Source organism: Oculina patagonica, chromosome 4, assembly GCF_052425735.1.
Source record: "Oculina patagonica isolate OP01 chromosome 4, crgOcupat, whole genome shotgun sequence".
NCBI classification, from domain to species: Eukaryota; Metazoa; Cnidaria; class Anthozoa; order Scleractinia; family Oculinidae; genus Oculina; species Oculina patagonica.
In genome coordinates this window covers 29865463-29878661 of record NC_135761.1, presented here as the reverse complement: position 1 = coordinate 29878661, position 13199 = coordinate 29865463, and the positions used below count along the sequence as shown (strand labels likewise).

General features: G+C 38.1%; 1 pseudogene across 1 annotated transcript; it reads left to right on the top strand.

Annotated features, from left to right (window-relative positions):
* Positions 1–319: 319 nt before the first annotated feature.
* On the top strand, positions 320–10959 carry LOC144648301 (uncharacterized; annotated as a pseudogene). The gene is made up of 8 exons (XR_013569679.1): positions 320–608; positions 2662–2730; positions 3794–3859; positions 4756–5936; positions 6675–6755; positions 8123–8557; positions 9947–10060; positions 10529–10959. The product of XR_013569679.1 is annotated as an uncharacterized LOC144648301 (transcript).
* Positions 10960–13199: the final 2240 nt, after the last annotated feature.

The following is a 13199-nucleotide window of genomic DNA, read 5'->3' as shown; positions in this document are numbered from 1 at the left end:
TGTGTTTTGATACAAATTTTCGTCAGCTACACGTATAGAATTAGAATAACAGGAAATTGAAAGTGAAAGGTCAAACTCAAAATCCCTCTAGATAGTATCACATTCCTCACGCAGGCTTTGTTGTTCAATCGTTGTTGGGGCCACAGCCCGTTTCTTCGCCAAGGGATTTACTTTATTTAACCTGAAGACGTTTCCTTTTACTCTGGACAGGCCTTATGAGAGAAGATTATCCGACATATCTAACTATGGACATATCAAAGGTTTGCTTTTCCTATTTTACTCATGCTCGCGCCATTGATGCATGAGAAGCTATGATAAACACTGAGAGAGTGCGCAAGCCAACCAGACGAGCGAAGATCGTAGACCAGTAGCATATTATTTCGTCAGTGTTTATTGTACAAAAAAAAGATCTACAGTTCTACTTCAAAGTCTGATGTACGCATTCATGCGTCTCCTTATTTATCTTCCCCTTTCGTGTTGACGTCTTTCAAGCAGCATACTGATGAGTATGCAAATTAAGTTCCTCTTTCACTTGTGAATCGCTGACAGTCTGATCTTATCGAAGAAGGTTCGATCCAAGGTCTACAAGTCTGCTCGTCAAAATACAGGTTTGACTATTGATTTTGTATCCTTGAAAGTTAATGCACCGGGTATTTAGACAAGATACTTCTCGATTCCTGTACGAACGTCGGCGGCAAAAGAGGTGCTAGGGGTTCCGGGTAAACTGCAAGCTCTTTACTGGGTTCAGCTGTATACAAGATACAACTCTTGATATTCGGCATTATATTGCATATTAAGGACCATTAAGAAGTTCCTTCGACTAGTGTCGACGATTTTCTGCACAGGCTTACAGAACCTTTAGTTGGCCTGTCGATATTCCTCATTTTGTGAGGTTCTTTTTCTCGTCTGTCGCAGTTAAAACTATGTATTATTTATTCAGGAAATACAAATACATGTACAGTCAACTCGCGCCTTGCGGACACCCCGCTATTATGGACGCTCGATATTACGGACAAAATTCAGATCCCCGGCGAAAGTTATAGAGGTTTGACTAGAAATGACTCCCGCTATTACGGACTCTCGCTATTACGGAATTACGGACACTTTCGTGGTACCAAAAGAACAATTTTATTGTTTTGACTCTCGATAAAGCGGACACCATGAACTTCTCACATAACATTATTGCAGAAAATTGCAGTGTGTTAAATACTATTTGTCGAAACATACTTCAGAAGTCTTCTGCAATAATTATTTTCGCATCAATTGCTTCAGTAGCTGTACACCAGACTTTGCTTTTTCACTTCAGCTTGCGCCCTTTTCTTTCAGACGACTCCTTTTGAGAGATCAAACCCTCAAACCCTCGACCATTGCCATTCTCCATACCTAACGACTACTGAGTCTTTTCACGACTGTTGATAAGCTTGTCATAGCTTATTACTATTTAACCTATGTTAACGCCATTTTTTCCTCACACCCCGCTATTACGGACTCTCGCTATTACGGACACTAAACGAAGTCCCGAGCGTGTCCGCTATAACGAGAGTTGACTGTACGTAAGGTTGGTTAGTAACAAACCTTACTGTTTTTCGATTCGGATTGGTTGGCTAAGGGCGACTTACCAACTGGATTTATTATTCATTAAGGTTCATGAAAGTTAATAATCTAAAAGATGGTGTAGGTAAGGTTTTAGAAGTTTCTATTATCGTAGCTACGGGGACTGAAGAAGAAGAATCCCATTAAATGAAACAAGAATAACAAAAAATTTCGAGGTGAAATATAATGGAATAATGGCCCTGGTTTTCGGGAATAACGGAAGCGATGTTTCTTTTGGAATTATCGGCGACATTTCTCTTGAATAATGTGAGTAGCTAATCGTTGCTTTGTTCGTGTTGACATCCATCTAGTCTCGCTAGTAGAATAACCGCGCTTTCCAATAATTATATCAAGGAATATATTTCATGCACAAATTTCCTGCAGACTCAATTTCTTTACTCACAGTCAGTTAGGTACATTTTCTGGCGCCCATCAAAAGCTACATGTGAGCCTTCCTATCTTGGTACACGCAGACTTATATTTAAAAGCAGAGTTTTTGTTTTATGGATTGAAACTGCGTGGCATTGTAGTCAGTGTAATTCACAGCCGAATAAATGTCTCACTTCAGCAACAAATTGCTTAAATGACTGTTTAAATTAATGAAAAGCAGATAGTTGCTGAAACAGTATATTAACAAGGAAAGTTTTGCCGACGTTGTTCTGTTTGTTCAGTTTTTGATGTCCTTTATTTTCTTTATAAGTTTACTTTTATACGACCCCACGAGCCCGAAGCTGAAATCTTCGCTTCAATAGAAATCTTCGTTTTTCCGCAGTTATCGTCCCGATTTCGATTTCTTTGGAAATACCCATAGAGGGGCTCACATGTGCGGTGAAAAACGATGATAGCTCAAATAACAATTAAAACTCGCATCATTTCAGTACAAAATGGACAACTGATTGAATTCATGAATTACCGAGCAAAGCCTACGATTTGCACAATTTAAAATGCATGTTAAATAAAACTTCATTCAGCATGGTATTAAACAGGTAGAATCTGAGTAGAAGGCAATTTCAGGTTACTCAAAACTCCTCACATATAGCTTGAAATTAATTGTGTTTATCATTTTAGTGACTGTTCGACACGCGAGGGAGTCTTATCGGACCAAAATGTCCAGTGTCAGATGTCCTTGAAAGAAAGGTATTAAGAATCAATGTTTTCAAGGACTGTTTTTTTTCCTAAACATGCTCCACAGCTTTAGGGACGGATCATTAGATATAACTGTAGGGGGGTGACTTTTACCAAAAAAAATTCCTGCAAGGGAAACTTGTCTAAAAAAATTCCTGCAAGCGGTTATGCCTAAAAAAAATTCGTGCAACGGAAGTGACATGCAAAGCATTAAAGGGCAACGTAAAAGAAAAAAAAGTTAAAGGAAGAATATTGTAACACGTTACACTTTATTAAAACAGGAGCTGTTTGATATTTTTCATACAACGAAACATATTAGAAATGGTGATATCTTGCTTTCTGTTCGATCAAGACTACCACACATTTTTCCTGATATTTAAAATTATCAAAAATTATACATACTACTTATTAACCGAGTGTGAGGTCATTACAGGGGAATCTCAGACCGAGGCCTTGATGTATTGACCGAGCGACAGCGAGGTCAATACATCAAGGCCGAGGTCTGAGATTCCCCTGTAATGACCGAACGGACGAGGTTAATAAGTTATTTATTATATGGCCTTTTAGCGCTATTCTAAACTAAAATATCTAGAAAACACCGAGGTTAAACTCGCTCTCGCTTTCTGTTGCTCTCTCCGTCGCTCATACTAAAGAAGTATCGGTATGCTAATATTTTTCTTTCAGTTGTTGAAAAGATAGTTACATTTTGTCGGTATTTATTGTCGTTCTCGCAATTGCGCTAGTAGCTTTTACTCACAACTCAAAAAACCGCCGAGCCGACAAAGTTTTTCATAATGCCCGGTCATTACAAGAAAATAATGCCCGCTCAGCAGCCAATCAGAGCGCGCGTACTATTGTTGCCATATAATAATATAAAATATTTCCTTTCTTTCTTGTATTTAAATATATTTTAGATAGAAAATCAAGTTTAATAAATAACAACTGATATATTTTTCAACCATATTAACATCATAATTTTGTTCATAAAACAGTAACAATGGCCAAATTGGCATTATCTGTCAAATGTATTTTAATATTTTTTATTTTATTTTTATTTTTTATTTTTTCATTTTAGTAACTGTATGACCTGCAAAGGATCAAATCAAATTCCACGCTTCCAGTGATGTCCTCGCAAACAAAGGTATGTATTGTTAACCTTTTAAAATTATGGAACATTGGACTCATGATGCTGTGGGTCAACCCATGCAATCACAAAGAATTCGCTAGGTCACTTAGTTCGGGTATTACAGAAAGTGTTTTATTGCTACCTTCAAGTTGAAAGAGGCGTGTAATAATGACGTTTACTAAGGAATCAAAAAAGTGTTATAACACAGCCAGTAAATCCTTAATAGCGCAAGTGCGCAACCACACGCCCGAGCTCCATAAATTGACGTGTACCATATGCAAACTTTATCACCACTAAGCAGATTTATTTTGTTCGCCTAATGAGAAAAAAGAACCAATGTTATTTTAAAAATAAGGAACGACAGTGAAGCTCTTCCCAACATTACTATCAGTGTAAATTTTCTAGCCCCACGAAGCATCAACATACGGACAGTGAAAACGAAGCCATATCAAGAGAATTTTGGTTTAAATTGGCGAATAAAATTGATTCTTGCTTGCACTTCAAGCTGTGCGTCTGTCGAGCTATGGACGTACTTGGTCAATTGCTGGAGAGCATTTTTTTTAAAAAAAGCTAGAGGTGCTTTCGGGTACGCCTTTGAGCAACGATCAGCAAGTTTAACGCTTTTCTTGCGCTCTTTAGTCAAATTCTCCTGAGAGTCCTCGAGAAAGTAGTTATTTAAAAGGCTAGTCTTTTGTAGTAAAACTGTAAATGAGACGTTTGGTGTTTCTACCCTTGAACACATGTTAATCAGATATTGCATGTACAGTTACATATGCAAGGTATACTCTGATAAGAGCTTATGCAATCAGGATCTTTTCAGTTGTAATACAGTTATTTGAATTGTTTACGTCCGTTAGCAAACGAAACCGTAACGTTGTTGGGTGTTACAAGTTTGCATAATTTATTTATAGGAATCGGAATCCTCGAGCTGTTCTTTTACGACCAGTGTAGAAGAACATCAAGAGAGTAGTGGTCCTGACACATCATCATCAAGAAAATTAAGAGTTACTTTCTTGGCATCAGAATGGGGATCAAGTAAAGGAGGACTTTCCACCGTAAATAGAGAGTTGGCCATAAACGTGGCAAAAGACCCTGATGTACATGTCACTATTTTTGTCCCACAATGCAACGACGAAGACCAAAAAGCTGCTCTTAGTCACCGGATTGATCTTGTCAAGGCAAAAAGGCGACCTGGCTACGATGAGCTTGAATGGCTGAGCTTCCCACCAGATGATTTGCAAATTGACGTAGTTGTTGGTCATGGTGTGAAGCTCGGGCATCAAGCACAAGTAATAAGGGAGTCTCACAATTGTAAATGGGTTCAGGTTGTTCATACAGCCCCTGAAAAAACATGAAACTGAGGTCGAACTTTGTGAAATGGCTGATTTTGTTGTAACAGTTGGACCCAAATTGAGTGAAACTTTTCGCTCCTATCTTCGCGGGTGTAAGAAAGATCAAATGGTCTTTGAATTTACTCCTGGAATTTTTGCTGCGTTTTCTGACGTCAAGCAGGTTGATGATGAAAGGAAAAAATTCAAAGTCCTTGTTTTTGGGCGTGGAGACGAAGAAGATTTTGAATTGAAAGGGTTTGACATTGCAGCCAAAGCTGTTGCTACGTTAGATGACACCCATCTTGTTTTCGTCGGTGCACCAGATGGAAAGCAAGACGAGGTAAAAAATCGTTTGCTCGAGTGTGGCATCTCTGCTCAATGTCTAACTGTACGAAGCTTTTTACAAAGCGGCCGGGAAAGTTTAAAAAAGTTGCTTTGCGAAGTCGATCTTGCAGTAATGCCGTCGAGAACGGAGGCATTTGGTTTGACGGGTCTTGAAGCCTTATCAGCTGGTCTACCCATCCTTGTTAGTGGAAACTCTGGATTTGGAGAAGCTCTAAGTAAAGTGCCATTTGGTTCTTCATTTGTGGTTGATTCAGATAATGCAAATGAATGGGCCAAATCAATAAAGAATATTTCAGGCAAAGACAGGGTGAAGCGACTTAAGGAGTCTAAACTATTGCGTATGTCATACCAAGAGGAGTACAGCTGGGAAAAGCAAAGTAAATCTCTCATCAGCAAGATGGTCAACATGACTCATGGTAGGTGTCTTTTTAGTATCAACTTTGTTCACTAATAGACCGACTGAAAATGAATTATTTACTAGTAAGTAGCTAAAAAGTGTTGATAAGAAGCCGGGATTAGAAGTTTATTATATGACTTTCTTTGTTACGCAGTTGCCGAATTTTGCCAGCCTGGTGGCATGATGAAAAATCTGACCTCAACATTTAGCCTGATCTGCTTTAAGTTGGGAATGTAACACTGAACCTGCGCTTTTATCCATGTGAAATTGAGGAGGGACTTCGATAATCTCAGTGATGTTGAGACAAAGATACGAACAATATCCCTATATGTGAAATATGTTGAATTACTGCAAACAAAAGGAAAACATTATATTTAAATTTAATAATAGGTTATTGCCAATATATAATCAGACAAAAAGAATAACATTTTAAATCATAAAAGTGATCGATTCAAGTTGAGGTTATTTCCTTAATAATCTAGCTCAATTAAAACGACCTAGAATACTGCAAATTTAGAGCAAAAACCTTGCTGGCTATTACCGGAATGTCACAGCGAACACTTAAACACAGCGTTTGCTGGTAACATTTCATGCTAAGCATTGATTAAAAAAAGTAGGAATCCTAAAGCTTTTAGGAAATTCCTCCTAGTTTGTTTTAGAGCTAACAGTGTAATAGTACATGTGCAAAATCAGCTTAAAAAGATAGTTTGCAAACTAGAATGACAAGTACACTGTAATGTTTTTTTTTTTTTGGTAGATGCTTCTGTATCTTGCTTGAGCTCAACAGGAAGAACAGTACAGATTCCACAAACGGCAGTCAAGTCTAAGCACCCACCAGGTACCGTACCTTCGAGCACACAGTTGTTTATATGTCTGATTTGTCGACTGGTATATTGACTCCAGGCAATGGAAGTAACAAAAAAAATAATTTCCAAGAAAAACTACTAATTGTAATTCTGCTAAATGTAATTCCCAAGAAAAACTACTGAACATTAAGGTCGCGGGGGACACCTTAGGCTCATCATTATGCATTTATTTAAAGCGTATGCACGAAGTGCAACGACTGACATCGACAACTGTACGAGATATTCATGACTGGATAAAAATATGGGTGCGTGCGCGTGATTTTTTTTTAAAAAAAAAATTCCTGTTTCTTTGATATTTTAACCAATTTAAAACAGCACTTGGCGTTATACGTTTATATGAATTGTAGGAAGTCTATGAGCTAATTTTTATTCAATTTATTTTTGTTTCTGCAACTCAGAGTAGTCATAATAATATTGGGCATAAACAATCGTGTCCTTCATAAAAACGCATTGTTCTCACCATAAAAGCGTGGAATATAATTACCATAATTACATCTCTCCTTTGCAAACTGATCGTGTTTTGGTCGGGACACCTTCGGAAATCTCAAAGTTTGGACTTTTCCGACAATTTTGTGGCAGAGAATACAGCGCGGATACAGACCTTCATGACTTGCCACTGCAGATAGGTAAACTATGGATATTGTAGTGTGTCATAACAGAGGCGGAATTTTAAAAGAGCGCTTTTAGAAAGAGGTAGAAGGCATTAAATTCAAATTTGCGCATTTAAACAGCCATAACTTGCTGGCAACTTTTAAATTAAAAAATCCGCTTCTGTTATGACACTCTAGAGATATTGACTGATTAGTTTTTGACAAGATCACAGTGTGCTGCCTCTTACTCGTTCCACAAACTCTGCCACAAAATCATGTTCTTCCCAATTTGGAACTAACGTGGCTATTACATCGCCGTTAAGTACAATCTACCAAATAAAAGATGACATACATACTTTTTCATCATTTCTTTATGTCTCTGTAAAATTTGAGCTTAATCGCACCCATAACAGCCGAGAAATAAGCGTTTTAAAAGATGCAGGTCAAGCAAAATTTCGCTTCATGAATTTATTCATGCTGTAGGTATCCCCCGCGACCTTAAACAGCCATTTACAATTAGGGCATTATTGGCTGTATTTACAAAAGCCCGCTAGGGTGCATGACTACTCATTACCAGAAGAGCCCACAAACCACCACCAGTACTTAAAGCCGGATACTGCATTGGACTGTATAATGAAAGACAATTTAGGAAGAATAGAAAAAAAAGAAAAGCCGAGGTAGGAAACTTGGTAACAACTACCAGTTGTTTCGTTTGAAACAACTTAAAATTTGTGGATTTTCTTTTTAAGGTACCCTGCCCATAGTAATCACAATTGACAGCGTAACATATCAAAAGGCAAAAAGCGGAGATCCTGTGCAACAAGAGGAAGCCAAGCGGATTATAATGACTGAAATGACGAAGCATTTTCTTCGGACTCGTGCAGCTGACGTCCCAGTCGACAACTACCCTCTCTGCCTTGATTACTATTTGAAAGGAGTTCTTGACTTAATAATAAGAGAGGCAATCGAGGGAAGTTTGCGGATAACAGTCGAGTGCAGTGCTCTGGAAATTCTTGAACGCCTGTGGGAAGACTACTCTTCCGGTCACTTCAATGCCGTAGTCGAGGAATGCCTTTTGACAGATGATATTAAAAAGAGATTTGATGTGAAATCCGTAAAGTTGGAAACAAATATTTTGGAAGAAGATTACTTGGCTTGCAAACTGTTCCTAATGGGCATTTTACGTGAGTACCGTACAATCTACAGCTTGGATGATTTAATATTTTGATTCACAAAATTGATCGACAACTTATTCAGTGTTATTTCTTCTAATTTATTGATACACAGCTACGGCATCAGTAGCAGCATGTACATATTAAGGACCTTCTTCCGTTTAATAGGTAGTCTGTTGTGTAGTCCGTTAGGTAGTCAGTTTTGCATTTAGAACATGATGGAAATCCCAGTTATTAATTGTGGTCACGTCAAGACTCGATGGAGACTACAAACATTAGTTAGCTATTTCAGTAATGCGACCACTTCTCTGCTCACTCTAACTACAGTTACGAAATTTATGCCATGATTATCCAAAACAATGCAAACTAACTAAAGGCATACCCAAACAGGGTGCATGGGTTAAACCTTAGTTTACAAACAACCAATAAGAATGCGGTCTTTGATGTTTCTTTTGGCATGTGCACATGCCAGGTGAACATAAATGTGAAAAACCAAAAAGTAAGCGTGAAAAAAGGGGGCCAAGGGTTAAGAAACCAAAATCAAACAACAAACGTTGCATTCTGCGGTGTCAAGCATGCTGTAAAAGTTAAACCATTTTTATGAAATTTCAACAAGGGTTTCCCGCACGAAGATATAAAACAAAAAAAATAGCCTGACAAAACTTACTCCCGTCAGCAATGCTTACATTTAAGGTTGCCATGTGTCATCCAAATGGTAATCAGAGCTAACAGTATTAACTGCGTTGGTGTGACTGCACAGTCGACCACAAGCACTAATAACAGCTATGTATGACGTCATATAACTAAAGACTAAGCCGATCTCCACTGCGGTCAAACGACAGAAATATGCAAAAAATAAGAAAAGTACTGCAAAGATAAGGTTTTAATTTTCACAGTTCAAAGCTCGATACATAACCGGTATCCTAAGGGTTTACTAAGTTTTTTGGAGCTTTACTAAAAAAGTTCTACGTGTTTGAAAATAGCGATATGCGGACTTGTCGGCGCCATTTGTCAAAGCACCTTTGGTTCGGATGCGAAACATTTAAAAAGTAAAAACACGTGTTTACCTGAGGGAATGGGATTATGCTTTCACTCGGCAACTATTTTTATCTATCGTTGCTCGTAATCACTTCAATTTGAACAAAAAACGGCGAAATGAAAAAAAAACCTGCCTGAGACGTTTGACCGTGGTGAAAAGCCGATCTAACCGAGTTTGCGGCGTTTATGTGACCACAGCCATTCTGGTCTACACTAGAATCAGTTGCCTTAGAGGTAGACGAACTTTTTCTTTTTATTTATCCTTTATAGGGCGCCTAAAATAATAGGAAAACAGATTTGTTACAGATACAAATTACATCATTAAAGTACTGTTGCTGATGCGTTTTATCTCCATTTCTTTAGAAGTGAATCAGGACAATGAATTGTCGCCCCAAGACCAGATTCAAGCTGCCGATGAGACTCAGACCCAGACTGCAGACGAACCCGAACCACTGACTGTCCACCTGGCAATAAATTGTAAGTGTTAACATTTTACAACTAGTGAAGAATATGGCCAGAACATGATTGACGTCTTTAAACGCTTTTTTATGTGCAACTAGGTGCCCTTAAATGGAGGTGGGAACTACAATCAGCTCTCTCATAGTAACCACTGTAAGACGGAAGTAGTTAGATGGTTCCGGCCGAATTACTTTGTTTTAGGGTGGAATCGACCAAAAGCACTCAGTCGCTAGTTCTGATGCTACCCACTTACAAATTTCCTTTGCGCAGGCTACATGTCTATGTCCCCATCTCTCTAAGGCAGTCGGCTAAAGCTGTTCTCGAGGGTGTCCATCTCAAAGTTGGACAAATAAATAATGTATTAATTTGGTCGTTTATTTAAAACTCACGATCAAAGTGAATTTCTTCGGTAGAATAAAACTGCCAAGCGTAACTTTGGTGTTTTTGCTTTTGTTTCATGTACCTGGCTCGTTGAAAACTTTGTAGACAGAGACGGTTTCACAGACACACAAAGAGACAACCGTACACAGCAACAAGAAGACGAAAGGCAGCATTTGGTGTCTGATGGAGGAAGTTCTGTTTTGGAGGAAGAAACATCTGATGAAGATGAATTACCTCAGTACTTCCAGCATCTAAAAGTAATTCCTGACTCGACAACAAGGGAAGAAAGCGAGAATAGTTTAAGAATTGCGGTGGAGTGCCACAATCTGGAAAGTCTTGAACGCCTTTGGGAAGACTATCATTGCGGTCGCCTTAATGCAATAGCCGAGAAACGCCTTGTGACAGATGATATGAAGAGCAGATTTCATGTGAAATCTGTAAATTTGACAACAACTATTCTGGAAGAAGATTACTTGGCGTGCAAAGAGTTTCTCACAAATAAGACACGTAAGCTGAGAAAAAGGTTTTTTGTATAAATATGTCTCTAGTATGGTGACACGTCACGCAAACTAATTAGTGTTAAAGTCTTCTATTTAGGAGGATGTGCTGCATTGAATTTACAATGGATGTGCGGTGCTTTTTTCCCACGGCAGTCATATTATATCGAAAACATATCAGGAGAACAGTATAATCTATCTTCAAACTTGACACCAGTTGTTTTATAGAAATTTTACGAAATTCACAGTTATTTCTTTGGATTCATCTAACGTTTAAATGATATTGTTTCTTTCACTCACAATTTTTTTAGAAAGCAATCATAGCTCATCCATCACGACTTCTGAAGAACTTACGATCCAGGCTACTGAAGAGACTTTGATCCAATCTTCTGAAGAAACCCAGACCCGGACTACTGAAGAAAGTGGAATCCTGACTTCAAGGACAACGCAGATTCAACCACCTGAGGAAACCCAGTCTCGGGTTACTGACAAAAGTGAAACCATGACTGCACAGGAAACTGTGATCCAATTCCTAGAGGAGACCCAGACACAATGTGTTGACGGAAGTGAGACTCTGACTGTAGGGAATGCCTACATTCCATCTGCTACGGAAACTCGGACACAGTGTGTAGAAGACCCCAAGACCCAAGCTACTGCAGAAACACACATTCCATCTCATGAGGAAATCCAAACCCATGGCATTGACGAATGTACGAATTGCCCTAAAGAGGAAACTGAGCCTCAGTCTGGCAAAAAAAAACCGACGCAAGCTACTGAAGACATGGAGACCCTGGATACTGACCAGACTAAGATTCCAACTGCTGAGGGAACCTGGACCCAGGCTGTTGAGATCCTGGCTACGGAGGATACTCAGATTAAAGATCCTGAGGAAACCCGGACTCAAATGGAAGAAAGTGAAAGTGGAAGTGAAAGTGAAAATGAAAGAAAAACCCTGACTTTGGAAGGTAAAGATATTCCTTTGTAAAATAGCGTCTTTGCTAGCAGAGTCCTCTAAAAAAAAGCATCTGCTAGCTGGGAATAAAGTAACGTTTTTCATACGGACAAATTATTACAGGGACCGCGCACAAAAAATAAAATAAAATAAAAACAAAAATTAATTAAAAACTGAAGAAGCAAAAATATCGTTAATTCGTAAGGTACAAACGTTACTAGCAAAGTAGATGCGCAGATGAGTTAAAAACAGACATTGTCATAAAGAATGAGATACAAGTCGCTATAATTATCAAATAGTTTTTCAGTTTTATCCTTGTGCCAGTACAGGTTTATGTCTTTTAAATGGCTTCTTTTGGCAAGCGGACCTCTCAGGAAAACATGTAATGTACATATCGTAATAGTAACAGAAAGCGAAATGTTGGTACCTTTATAGAATCTCGACTTTTGACGTTATTCCCTCTCCAGCATAGGCTGAAATTCATCCGTTCTCTCAGGTAATTTACAGTCAATTTTGGTTATGTTGATCAATAAAGTAAAACCGCTTTATACATGTAACTCACAAGACCTTTTAAGAAACCGATTTTGCTTTGGGAAGCCTTTTGATTTTCGATCTGAATAAAACATTTCTAGTTTTAATAAAGAAACTTGCGTAGACATGTCTCGCAAACATCATAAAGTCAGTCTTATTCTGTTACTGACAAATTACAACAGATTAGAACTTGTGATTGGCATGAACTGTTTTAGGTGTAAATTGAATTGTGTATGTATTTAGGTAGATAAAATTCATTCAGGTTAATATCGATAAACAACAACAATCTCTATTAAATTTTGTTGTCCCCCTGCCCTTTAAAAAAGTATTTACATTTCAAAATAGAATATGACAAGGCTGTTAAATTTGACAACTTCAACCTTAACGCCACAACTTTTTAAGTATACGAAAGGCGTACAGGTGCTTTTAAGTATACGAAAGGCGTACAGGTGCATAGTGCCCCGCAGTTCCAGGTCATGTAAAACGGCGACTTAAAGAAGCGGGTGTGAGGTGACCCTCTAAATGGAGGTGTCATCAAGCCATAATGGATTAACTAGATAAATTGATAGAAAAACATTGATAGAACATTGTTAAGTAAGCTAATGGTAGAAATTTGACCAGTCATTTGTTTATGTGTTTATACCTTAGCCAGAGTTATATGTATAGAGAAATGTCCCTTTACATTACTAAAAATAGACATCAGGTGGTTGTCTGTATCACCCATAAATGTAATAAAAACCATAAATGTAATACCAACCATAATGTAATACAAATTGACCATAAATGTAATACTAAC